The following is a 12,664-nucleotide window of genomic DNA, read 5'->3' as shown; positions in this document are numbered from 1 at the left end:
AAATTGCTGCAAAGAAATCCAAAGTGGGAGGCATCACAATCCCAGACTTTAGCCTCTACTACAAAGCAGTCATCATCAAGACAGAATGGTACTGGCACAAAAACAGACACATAGACCAATGGAATAGAAGAGAGAACCCAGAACTGGACCCACAAATATATGGCCAATTAATCGTTGACAAAGCAGGAAAGAGTGTCCAATGGAAAAAAAGACAGCCTCTTCAACAGGTGGTATTGGGAGAGCTGGACAGCAGCATGTAGAAAAATGAAATTAGGCCACTTTCTGACACCATTCACAAAAATAAGCTCAAAATGGATAAAGGATCTGAATGTGAGACAGGAAACCATAAAAACCCTTGAGGAAAAAGCAGGAAATAGCCTCCTAGACCTCAATCGCAGCAATTTGGATGATGGATTTTGTTTGGTTTATTCTCTGATACCTTTCCAACATCTGTAATAGAATTGGCATATAGTAGATGCTCAACAAATATTTCCAGCAAATGCCTGAATTAGTAAATAAATTATAGAGCAAGGTTGATAATCAAAACTGCTACCTTGGTCAAAAACATAGAGAAGGGAATTAGTAGGGTTTTTTTCCCTACTCATGTATGACCATCACAGAATTTTGGGAAAAGATGTAGTGAGAGATGAGGCTGGAAATGAGAGTGGGGGTCAGATCATGGAGGGTCTTGTATGTATCAGTAAAAGATCATCTCGAAACTCCAAATGTACAGATTCCATCTTGTCCTCTCCCTCCACCACCAATGCATTACTTCAACTATGGTTTCTATACCTCTTACTTAGTGTTATTAAAATCAGAAATGAGAATATCAACTTAGAGACTTTAGTCTCATAACATCTTGCCTCCAACCAGTCCCCACAGCATTTCCTTTCTGCTTTCCAAATCTCTAATAAATCAATTTCCAACACTGCTACCAGAGTTTAGGCCTTTATTGCTTCTTTACTGAATCACTGCAATAACTTCCTCATGTCTTTTCTTGCCTCTACTCTTCTTGCTCTAAGATTTATCAGTTTGAAAAAAATAAATATATGCATATATGGACCCTGCTTCAAACTCTGGCATCATATTTAAATCCTTTCATGATCTAGATCTTACCTACTTTCCGAGATTTATCACCAGTCACCTCCATTGGTTTGATATAATGAAACCAACTGGATTCCTCAAGTGTGTCAAGCCTTTTGTATAATTTGTTATTTCACAGACTGGTTCTATTATCAGTAATAAGTAAACTTTCCGATTTGTCTTCAGAATACCTATGGCGTTAATATGACCCAGCTCTACTATCATCAATTTGTAAATATCTATCTTATGTCTGACTCATACTTCTCCATTCTTAACCCTGGATTCTATTAAATTACTCTCTCCTCCATGGTCACAGAACATCTCCAGTATATTTCCTCAATTTTTGACTCTAAGATAAATTTATTTTACTTTTTATACAACTATGAGTCATGAAAGTATTTGAACAGGGGGTGACATCATACTATGCTTCAAGGATATCGTTGTGGTAGCAGTGTAGAGAATGGGTTAGATATCTAAGAGCAAATATACTAACAGCCCCTTAAATGAGCATTAAAACACATTTGTGTCAAAATGAGCTTTTTCATTATCAATAGCAGTTTATTTTTTACTCAGCACTTAATAATTATATACAATCACCCACTTAAAGACCAGAAGAGCTTAAAATCATGCTCTTATAAATACTTTTGCAGATATAGCACCTGGTGAGCACAAAATTATGATAAATAATGAACACAGGTTTTTTTTTTTTCTAAGAAGGAGTACTTGGTTGTTGTAAAGGCAGATCTCCTAAGAGTCAGAGAGGAAAATCAAAAGGGTAGTATCACCTTTAAGGTTTTGAAGCAATAGCTTACTAATTAACATCTCCCAAACACATATCCCAGACATAGGCACATACATATGGAAATAAAGGAAATATTAGAATCTACCAAGAATGGTCCCCAGGAGAATAATCAGCCTGTAGTATTTGTGACACTTCTGTGTATTATGAATTCCTGACACTGCTCTGACTAAGAAAGATGTGGGAATTGCAGAGATCACAGCAGCTCAGTGTGAATTACTGTGCTTGGAAAAGTAGATTTAATATTCATGCTCATTCAGGGGAAAGGAAGAGGATTCTGTTGATTTTGTTATTTCTGTTTGTACATGAATAAACTTTGCTCCCTGGATCTTCTCACAAGTTAAGCTTTTATGAATAAATCTATTAGGTATGCAAAGAATAAGACATAAACTGGAATTAAGGGCTTAATATCAGTAATATGCTAATTCTATATTCAGGATTAAGAATATTTTTTTAAATCTTATATATAGAGACATATTTTGTATGTGTGTGCCATACCCCATACTGGTACATGTGTGCTTTTAGTTTATAGAAATTAAAATTATTTCTTCCAGGAACTTTTCTTATATTATTATTAATTCACAAGATAAATTCAGGGTATTAAAAATTTGCAGATATGGTTTGTGATTTCTTTGCCCCATACTACTTCTGGAATCTTTTTTTTTATTAAAATACTAGTTTTCTTATACTTCATAGTAGTAGGTTAGCCTGAAAAGCTAGGCTCTCAAAGAAAGATTTTAGAAAATGCTTTTTTATATTTAGTTAACCAAAATTAAAGCCACTTCCAAATGCTATTTTTTTCCATAATATTTTATTGTCAAATTGTTTTCCGTATAACACCCAGATGATATTTTAATGCTTCAATTCTAGGACTGATAATCCTTCTAATGGGAGAGAAAGCAGGACAGCTGACAAGATTCATTTTCTACCTCCTTAACTTCCTTAAGTTACATTCCTTTTGCACTGGCCTCCTACAGAAGAGAGCATTGAAAGAAATGAACCCTCTACAAAAGAAACACTTGGTCATCAGCCAATGAGTATTCTTGAAGATTTAATTGAAGTGAGTACTTTATTTTTAAGCTGAGTTTCATGAATTTTGGGCAAATTTCCTTATCACAATTTAATACGTTTTTTTTTTTTGGTCCATCCTGATTGTCTCCTATGTGACCCAATCTGACAAATGCTGTTTCAGAGCAAAAGAGGTGGCAATGTATCTAGGAGAATCCTCTTTATTTGTCCTTGCCTCAGTTTCCTCAACCACAAAATGGGATCAATAATTGCCGTTTGGTTCTGAAAAAGGTTATTTAAAAATAGATAAGCTAAGACTTATTAAAAAACATATATATACCCTTATAACTATAGACTGCTATAACTCTTATTAATAATTCTTATTAATAATTACTGTTTAGTGCATATGAGCAAAATATGATATACAAGTTCAAATTATGCTAATAATTTAGAATACCAGCCCACAATAATTTAAACTCTAGTCCATTCTGCACAGCCCAATGACCTAGCCTCTGCAACGCAGCAGAACTGTGAACCTATATTCACAACAAATAGGAGATACGTTTTACAGTTTGACATGCTGTTTTGAATCTTCTTCCCGAAATCCAATTGTTCTGAAGATATTGTCAAAGTGTCAAATAGCGTTATTTTTCTCCCCTGCTTTGTGAGGTGTTGAACAGTAATTCTGAGCCTAAGGGTAAACAGACGGACACCTGAGATAAGCTACAGCCATTTATAGCTAGAAACTTGTTAACTGGCCTTCAGATAATCAACAATTGATAGAAAATTTAAATCTATTGATATCCACTGAGTTTTACTATAACTACACAATTCTTGTTTTTGCAGTCACCAGTCTATAAAGAAAAAGAAATGAGCTTCCAGAGTGTAAAACTAAATGGTAGGGCAGCTTTCTTAGGGGGATATTTTTCCTTATTGTTTTCTAAATAATGCTTATCAAAAGTATCCTCAGATGAAATCAAATCCCTTAAAATTATGGAAATTAATGATGAATTAAATGAAAGTTCAAATAAAAATATAGTATAAATATGAAGTTCTATGTCCATCCACTTAAAAAGCAATGTTAATATTAGTTTCAGCTGTAGGATTTAGTGATTCCTTACTTACATGTAACACTAGGTGCTCATCACAACACATGCCCCCCTTAATACCCAGAACCCATTTAACCCATCCCCCTACCCACTCCCCTCCAAGAAGCCTCAGTTTGTTCTCTATAGTTAAGAGTCTATTTTGTGGTTTGTCTCTCTCTTTCTTTTTCCCTATGTTCATCTTTTATGTTTCTTAAATTTCACATATGAGTGAAATAATATGGTATTTGTCTTTTCCTGACTGACTTATTTCAGTTAGCTCCATCCACATTGTTGCAAATGTAAGATTTCACTCGTTATTGCTGAGTAATACTCCATTGTGTATATGTATACATGTACCACCTCTTCTTTATCCATTCACCAGTCAATGGACATTTGAGCTCTTTCTATAATTTGGCTATTGTCAATAGAGCTACTATAAACATCAGGGTGCAGATATCCCTTCAAGTCAGTATTTTTGTATCCTTTAAGTAAATACCTACTAGTGCAAAAGCTAGATCATAAGGTAGTTCGAATTTTAACTTTTTGAGGGACCTTCATACTGTTTTTCCGGAGTGGCTGTACCAATTTGCATTCCCACCAACAGTGTAAGAGGGTTCTCCTTTCTCCACACCTTTGTCAACACTTGTTGTTTCCTTTGTTGTTAATTTTAGCCATTCTGACAGGTATGAGGTGATATCTCATTGTAGTTTTGACTTATAACTAATATTGTACTGTATGTTAACTAACTGGAGTTTAAATAAAAATTTGGAAGAAAAAATAAAAAATAAGAAAGCAATGCTATTATTTTTTCAATATTATGAAATATATATTTATATATTGATAGTTAACATTTAAAATATATAATGATAAAATTTCTAGAACCAATGCCAAAATGTGTAGTCGGTGAGAGTGTGGTTCCCCATACAACCAAGCAAGTCTCTAAGCAACATTACGTACCTCAGAGATAGCCTTAGATTCCACAGGTTAAGGGTTCAGTTCCCTAAACCTGCCTTCTATTTCAAATGTCAATCACAAGCCCAAGTTGTTATATGTGCTGCTACTTAACCTGCTACAGATTTGAGGTTCCCACAACTTCCTCCTTGGGTTTGATTAATTTGCTAGACCAGATCACAGAACTCAAAGAAATATTTTACTTACTAGATCCCAGTTTATTATAAAAAGATATAACTCAAGACCAGCCAAATAATAGAGATGCATAGGGCAAGGTATGAGAGAAGGGCACAGATAATCCATGCACTCTATTGTACACCACTATCCCCAAATCTCCACACCTTCATCAACAAGGAAGCTCTCTGAACCTAGCTCTTTTGGGTTTTTATGGAAGCTTCATTACCTAGACATGATTGATTAATCATTGGCCATCAGCTCTCAAATCAACCTTCAGACCCTCTTTCTCCTTGGAGATGAGGGGGTAGGACTGAAAGTTCCAACCTTCTATTCTTAGGTGGTTCCCCTGGTAACTAGCCCCTATTCTTATGTACTTTCCAAAAGTGACCTCATTCACACAAACCCAGTTGCTGTGGAAAGGGACTTGTTAACAAATAATAAGACATTATTCCTTTTACTTTTAAGAATCTAAAGCAATTTTAGGAATTGAGAAAAGAACAAATATTAGAAGATGCTCTCACTGTTCTTATTACTAATAAAGTTCTAAAGTTTTGGGGAGCTGTGAGTCAGGAACTGTGAATGAAAACCAAATATACATGAGAAATAGACTTTGGTTATCTGAAATATATTTCTTATAAATCACAATATCACAGATAATAACTTTTAATAGGTCATTTAAATTGAAAGAGCTCAAAATATGTTATAAAATTTTCCTTTGACATTTGCCTCTTATATCACAATTTTCATTGTACTAAATTTTAAAAAGATTTATATTTATGTATAGTTTGCGACTCAAATACCTATAAAAGTTGTATATGCCTAAATGTACAGTAATAAATGATTAATTTATATTGAAAATTAATGATAATTAAATGTTTCCTTAAAACATGTCATTTAAAAAGAGGAAAAAGTTTAGTACTGTGGAGGCCAGAGAATTAAATATGATTTTCTATATTTGGAACAATTTCATAATAAATTGAGATCTATATTAAACTTACATTCGAAACCCTATACAAGTTGACACCAATCCAACTTTAAACCTTATTTTTCATAATAAATCTAGTTCAACCAAAGGAAAAAAAAATAAATGTAGTTCAACTTCAATTAAGTTTATTCTCTAATCACTCACTTATTTATTCAACAGATATGCATTAAGATTTTTCTAGATATCAAGTACCATGCTAGGCACTTGGAATCAAAATAACAAGACAGATATCTACCCATTAAGACTCTACGTTCTAGAGAGATTAAAATGACACAGAATCTCATAATTACAAAACAATGTGGAAGACTGACAATTGAGAGATGTGAAGAATATTAGGAAAGTGCAGATGGTGTGAAACAAAACAGGATCTGTGGACTGGGAGAGGCTTCAAGAAAGGGTTTTTGGAGGAAGTAGCCTCTGAGTGAAGCCTTTAAAAATAAATAGGACTTAGTTTAGTGAATAGGGTTGTGGCCTGGAGGTGGGTAGGTCAAACAAGGCAAAGAAACATGAGCATAAGCATAGAAATGAGTAGTAGGGTGGTGTGGACAAAGGACTGTAGGTAGTTTGATAATGCTGAAGCATAAAGCATGAAGCAGGGTATGATAGGAAATAAAACTAGAAAATTAAAGAGACTAAATCATGGAAGACACATAATGTATTTTATGTTGTTGGTACGCTTTGAAAAGTTAGGCAAATGTTTTAAACAAAGAAATTTTATTTTATATTTATCTTAGTGGGCATAAAATATATACCCACTAAATGAAAAACAAATGAACTGTGGTAGATTTGTAAATAGTGATTAATGATTAAGAGATCAAAAGCAATGAAATTCATTAGGAACATAGTTTACACATGATAAAAGGGAGGGTAAAACTATTCTAGTCATTGTCATGAAGAGGAGGAAACGACTTCAAGAAACATTTGACAAAGTATCGTCAAATCATCTGGATAATTGAATTTGTACATGGACTTCCACTTCCAGCAATAAAGCAAACTAGATAATGTGAAGAACCTACTACTGTCAATTTCAAAAAAGGTTAAATAAATATGATATAATAGGAAAATACATTATAAGAGAAGTCTGTGAATGACATTATACCAATAAATTATATGAAATAGACTATTTCCTGAAATAAAACTTTCTATAACACAATACAAAATGGAAAAGTGAATAGAATTTTAATCAATATGAACCTATGTCAGTAGTTTACAACTTAACATGTGCATGTGTGTGTGCAAGTAGTTTTATAGCCAAGATCTGTGAAACCTTTATCTTAAATATTTTTTTCCTTTCTTTGTGTGATATAATTTACATACCATATAATCTACCTTTTTAAAATATGGAACTCAGCATTTATTAGTATACTCACAGAGCTGTGCAAACATTACCTATATTTAATTCCAGGACATTTTTCTCACTCTAAAAGAAACCCCATATTTATTAGCAGTCACTCTTCATGTTCTCTTACCCTCAGTTTCCATCAGTCACTACTCTGTTTTCTGCCTATTTTTTTAATTTTTAATTTTTAATATATTTGTTCTTAAAATTTTTTATGTCTTTATTTTGAGAGAGAGAGACTGAGAGCAAGCAGGGGAGGGGCAGAGAGAGAGGGAGACACAGAATCTGAAGCAGGCTCCAGGCTTTAAGTTATCAGCACAGAGGCCAATGCAGGGCTCCAACCCACAGACTGTGAGATCATAACCTGAACAGAAGGCAGATGCTCAAGCAACAGAGCCACACAGGCACCCCTCTTTTTTGTTTAATGTTTATTTACTTTTGAGAGAGAGAAACAGAGCATGATCAAGGGAGGGGCAGAGAGAGAGAGGGAGACACAGAACGTGAAGCAAGATCCAGGCTCTGAGCTGTCAGCGCAGAGCATGATGCAGGGACTTAAACTCATGAACCACAGGATCATGACCTGACCCAAAGTTGGATGCTCAACTGATTGAGCCATCCAGGAGTCCCTATTTTATTTTTTAAATTTTTATTTATTTTTGAGAGAGAAAGAGAGAAAGAGAGAGAGAATATGTGCATGAGAGCTGGGGAGATGCAGAGAAGGTAAGGAGACAAAGGATCCTAAGCAGGCTCTGAGCTGAGAGCAGAGAGCTCAATGCAGGGCTTGAACTCATAATCCATGAGATCATGACCTGAGCTGAAGTTGGATGCTTAACCAACTGAGCCACCCAGGTGCCCCTGGACTTGCCTATTCTGGACATTTCACACAAATGGAATTATATCCAGGGCACTGGAGTACAAGAGCACCTGGCTCTGTGGGTCCCAAATAGACCAAGTTTGGCAACTTGCTGTTGACAAAATTCAAAGGCAGAGAGTCTGGTGATAGTGAAACAAGAAATAAATTTATTTCAGAGAGACCAACACTGGGAAAATGACAGACTAATGTCTCAAAGACTGTCCCTAAAGTGTTAAAACTACTTCTAGGTTTATATAAGGAAATGTGAGACAGAGGTTGTTGAGCAAGTGGACTGTAAAGGTCAGGTTGATCATTGTCTTAGCGTCAATCAAACAGAGTCTTGCTGGCTCAGGGCAGCCCTTATTGTTTGAGGGATAGTTTTGGTTCCTACCGAGGGATACTTTGTCCACAAGGTCTTTCACCTGAATTGAGATGAGGTCAAAATGGAGGTAGTTGAAGTCTTTTTTCAGAATCATACAATATCTGGCTTTTTGTGACTGACTTTTATCACTTAACAAAATGTTTTCAAGGTTTTTACATACTGTAGCATACATCAGTACTCCATTCATTTTAATAGCTGAAAAATATTCCATTGTACAGATATACCATTTTTGCTCTCCCACAATAATAACTTGAGAGGTACAAAGATCAATGCAAAAATGTCATTTGTGTTCCTATTCACTGTAAGGAAGAACAATATTTTTTCTTTTCTTCAGTTTTTTTTTTTAACTGGAATTAGACTTAGTTAACGTATAGTATAGTCTTGGCTTCAGGAGCAGTGATTCATCTCTTATATATGACACCCACTGCCCATCCCAAAAGGGCCCTCCTTAATGTCCATCACCCATTTTACCTATCCCCCCACCCACCTCCCCTCCAGAAGCCCTTAGTTTGATCTCTATATTTAAGAGTCTCTAATGGTTTGCCTCCTTCTCTGTTTTTATCTTATTTGTCCTTCACTTCCCCTATGGAACAACAAATTTTCCTTTACCCTTCTAGATTCTAGACTGAGAATCTCCTGTAATAAAAAAAAAAAACAGATTAATAGAGAGAAAAGCAGAAGTTTAATAACATGTATACCTCCTGTATACATGGGAGATACCTGGGAAAACTGAGTAATTCCCCAAAAAGTCCCAATCCAACAATTTAAATACCATCTCCAGCTAAAGACAAAAGAAACTGTTGGAGGTTATCAGGCAAAGCCCAGTAAACAATGCTAAGGTTGTTATGCAGATTTAATAGCTGCATTCTCCATTATCAAGAGGAATAATGAGTTTAGAATTGTAGTCACTCCCCTCTTGTTACAGAGAGGGATACACCCTTATAAATGGAGATTTCCCTTATAAATATAAACACCTCTTACAAAAGAGTAACTTCTGCTCCGTTTTCAGTGCTTTTTTTGTGCCTATGTTTTTCATAAAATAATCAGCTCAAAATAATCAATATGGCAAAGAGCAATACTTTGAGATAGCATATTCTGGTTCCCTTTAGCACTTATAATAAACAATAAAAATTTAAAAATTTAAGTTCCCATTTGTAATGGCAATAACTGGTGCCTGGAAAGAAAACTAATAAAATTGGAACAAATTTTTTTGTAGAAATTACAAAAATGTAGTATGGGGCACCTGGGTGGCTCAGTCGGTTAAGTGTCTGACTTCAGCTCAGGTCATGATCTCACAGTCCGTGGGTTCAAGGCCCACATTGGGCTCTATATTGACAGCTCAGACCCTGGAACCTGCTTTTGATTCTGTGTCTCCCTCTCTCTTGCCCCTTCCCTTCTTGTGCTCTGTCTCTCAAAAATAAATAAACATTAAAATTTTTTTTTAATGTAGTGAAAATCATAAAATAAACTTAATTAAATGGAGTGAAATGGTATAGGCTTGGAAGGGCAAACAATATGACATATATGACAACAGTCCCTTAATTAATCCATAAGTTAAATGTAATTCCTCTCAAAATTCTAAAACAATGTTTGTATTAAAAATTGACACACAGATCCTAAAATTATATAAATACACAAGATATAAACAATAGGCAATATAATTTCTAAAAACAAAGGGGAAGCATGCTGCAAAATAGAAGATATTATAAATATTTGGTAAGAAATGCATTATTATTACAAATATAGACATTCCCCAGTGGCCAAAATATGAGCCCATAAAATTAGAAGACAGATATATAAAAGAAAGGGGTACTATAAATAGACACAGAAAGATATAGACTTAAAATTTTTTTTAATGTTTATTTTGAGAGAGACAGAGTGCGAGTGGGGAAGGGACAGAGAGAGACAGAGATGGAGACAGAGAATCTGAAGCAGGTTCCAGGCTCTGAGCTGTCAGCACAGAGCCGGACGTGGGGCTCAAACTCACGAACCATGACATCAAGACCTGAGCCGAAGTCGGACACTTAACTGACTGAGCCACCCACGCGCCCCTAGACTTTTAAATAAATGGTACTGGAACAATTACTTACACTTAAGAAAATATTTACATTTATTTCATATTTTACACTGTAAACAAATGTAAATCTCAGAATGAGTAAAAATTTTAATATAAAAAACAAAACTCTGAAACATAGGAATAGATTTAGTATATAAAATGTACACACAAGGGGCTCCTCGGTGGCTCAATTGGTTAAGCATCTGACTCTTGACTTGATCAAGGTCATGACTTACTCAGGTCATGATATCACAGTTTGTGGGTTTGAGCCCAGCCTGAGGCTCTATGATGATAGTGGGGAGCCATCTTAGGATTCTCTCTCTCTCTCTCTCTCTTTCTCTCTCTCTCTCTCTCTCTCTCTCTTCCCCTCCCCGACTTGTGCTCTCACACTCTCTCTCCTCTCAAAAATAAATAACCCTAAAAATTTTTAAATAGGTATATAAGAGATTACTTATAACATTATTTGAGTGTGAGAATGCAATTCGAAGATATTTTGAGATTCTATTGAGGATGACTGGGTGGTGTGGTTGTGACATTAGTCAAGATAGCAAATAAAGCATGCTTTGGAGGTATGGTAAATTTAGTTTTGGTCATCTTTGTCTCAGGAGGCCTTGGAAGATCTAGGAAAATGGCTCCATCAAGCATTTAATATATATGTTTGAGGCTAGAGATAGAGACTTGATGTTTATAGTCTAAATGGCTTTTATGAAACCTATGTGCTTTAATGAGGGTCCTGGAGAGACTGAGTAAGTGAAGCAGTGTTTTGAGAGCAGCAATAGACAAATTAATTTTTAAGGAATAGATAGAAGAAATGTATCCTTAAAGAAACAAGAGAAATAACTGTCAGAATTATTAGGAGAAGCTAGAGACGATTGCTTCCCAGAAACAGTGTTAAGAACAAGGAAGTGGTCTATCATCAATTAACAGAGATGGCTAGGCTGATAGCAACTGAATATTTGTAGTATATAGCAACATGAAAGTCCTATAAAGTAAGTCTTTATACCATTATTTCTATCTCAGAGATGAGGAAACTGATGTCCAGAACATAGGTAATTCACCTAACATAGTGCTGATAAGTACAGAGCCAGATTTCAAACTCAAGTCTAAAGGCTTCCAGAACCTAAGCTGTGATAAGACTCAATTCGTTTTATATCTGTATGTTTAATGTCTGAATATAGCTACTATGTAATATGGTGAATGAATGCATAAGTGAATGGGGACATACAGGTAAATCTGATAGAGTTTCACTTTTCTCTGGAACTGTAAAAAGAGTATAAGTTGGAAAGAAAAGATTTACAATTGACAACTATTTTCTTTGTGTGACAGGCAGATCAGCATCCATTAGTGTTTTGTGCAAATATCATGTGTTGCAAATCAAGGTAATTTCTGAAAGGTATGCATTACTTTGTATAGGTTATTTACAACCTTTTCAAAAAATCACAATTCACTAATGTTTCCCAACACTACTAAAATATAGGATATGTTTTTTATTAAGTGAACCAATATAATTTATTTTCATCTATCTTTAAAACTCTGTCACTTTATTTCAAAACCTGAATAATTCTTGAGTCCATTTAATTATCATCATGATTGATATCACACAAGAATATATAACGACTATTTCTTGCCTATACTACTATAATAGCCCCCCAATCTTCCTGGATCAAGCACTGTTCCCTATCTAGTTCATCCCCCATACTGAAAACAAATAATATTGTTGCCTAGAATGCTGTCCCCATCCCTACTTCCAGTTATTTTTACTTTCTATTAGAACCTGGTTATCCATCAAGTGCTTAATAAATATGTCTGAGGCTAGAGATAGAGACTTGATCCTCATAGCCTATATGGCCACCTCCTCAAGAAAGCCCTCTTGATTCATGAGACCTATTCTATGCTTTCATAACACCCTGTACTTTTCTTTTTCAAGATAATTGTATACCCAT

The sequence above is a fragment of the Suricata suricatta genome, chromosome X, assembly GCF_006229205.1.
Source record: "Suricata suricatta isolate VVHF042 chromosome X, meerkat_22Aug2017_6uvM2_HiC, whole genome shotgun sequence".
Lineage (NCBI taxonomy): Eukaryota > Metazoa > Chordata > Mammalia > Carnivora > Herpestidae > Suricata > Suricata suricatta.
This window is presented reverse-complemented; position numbering follows the sequence as displayed.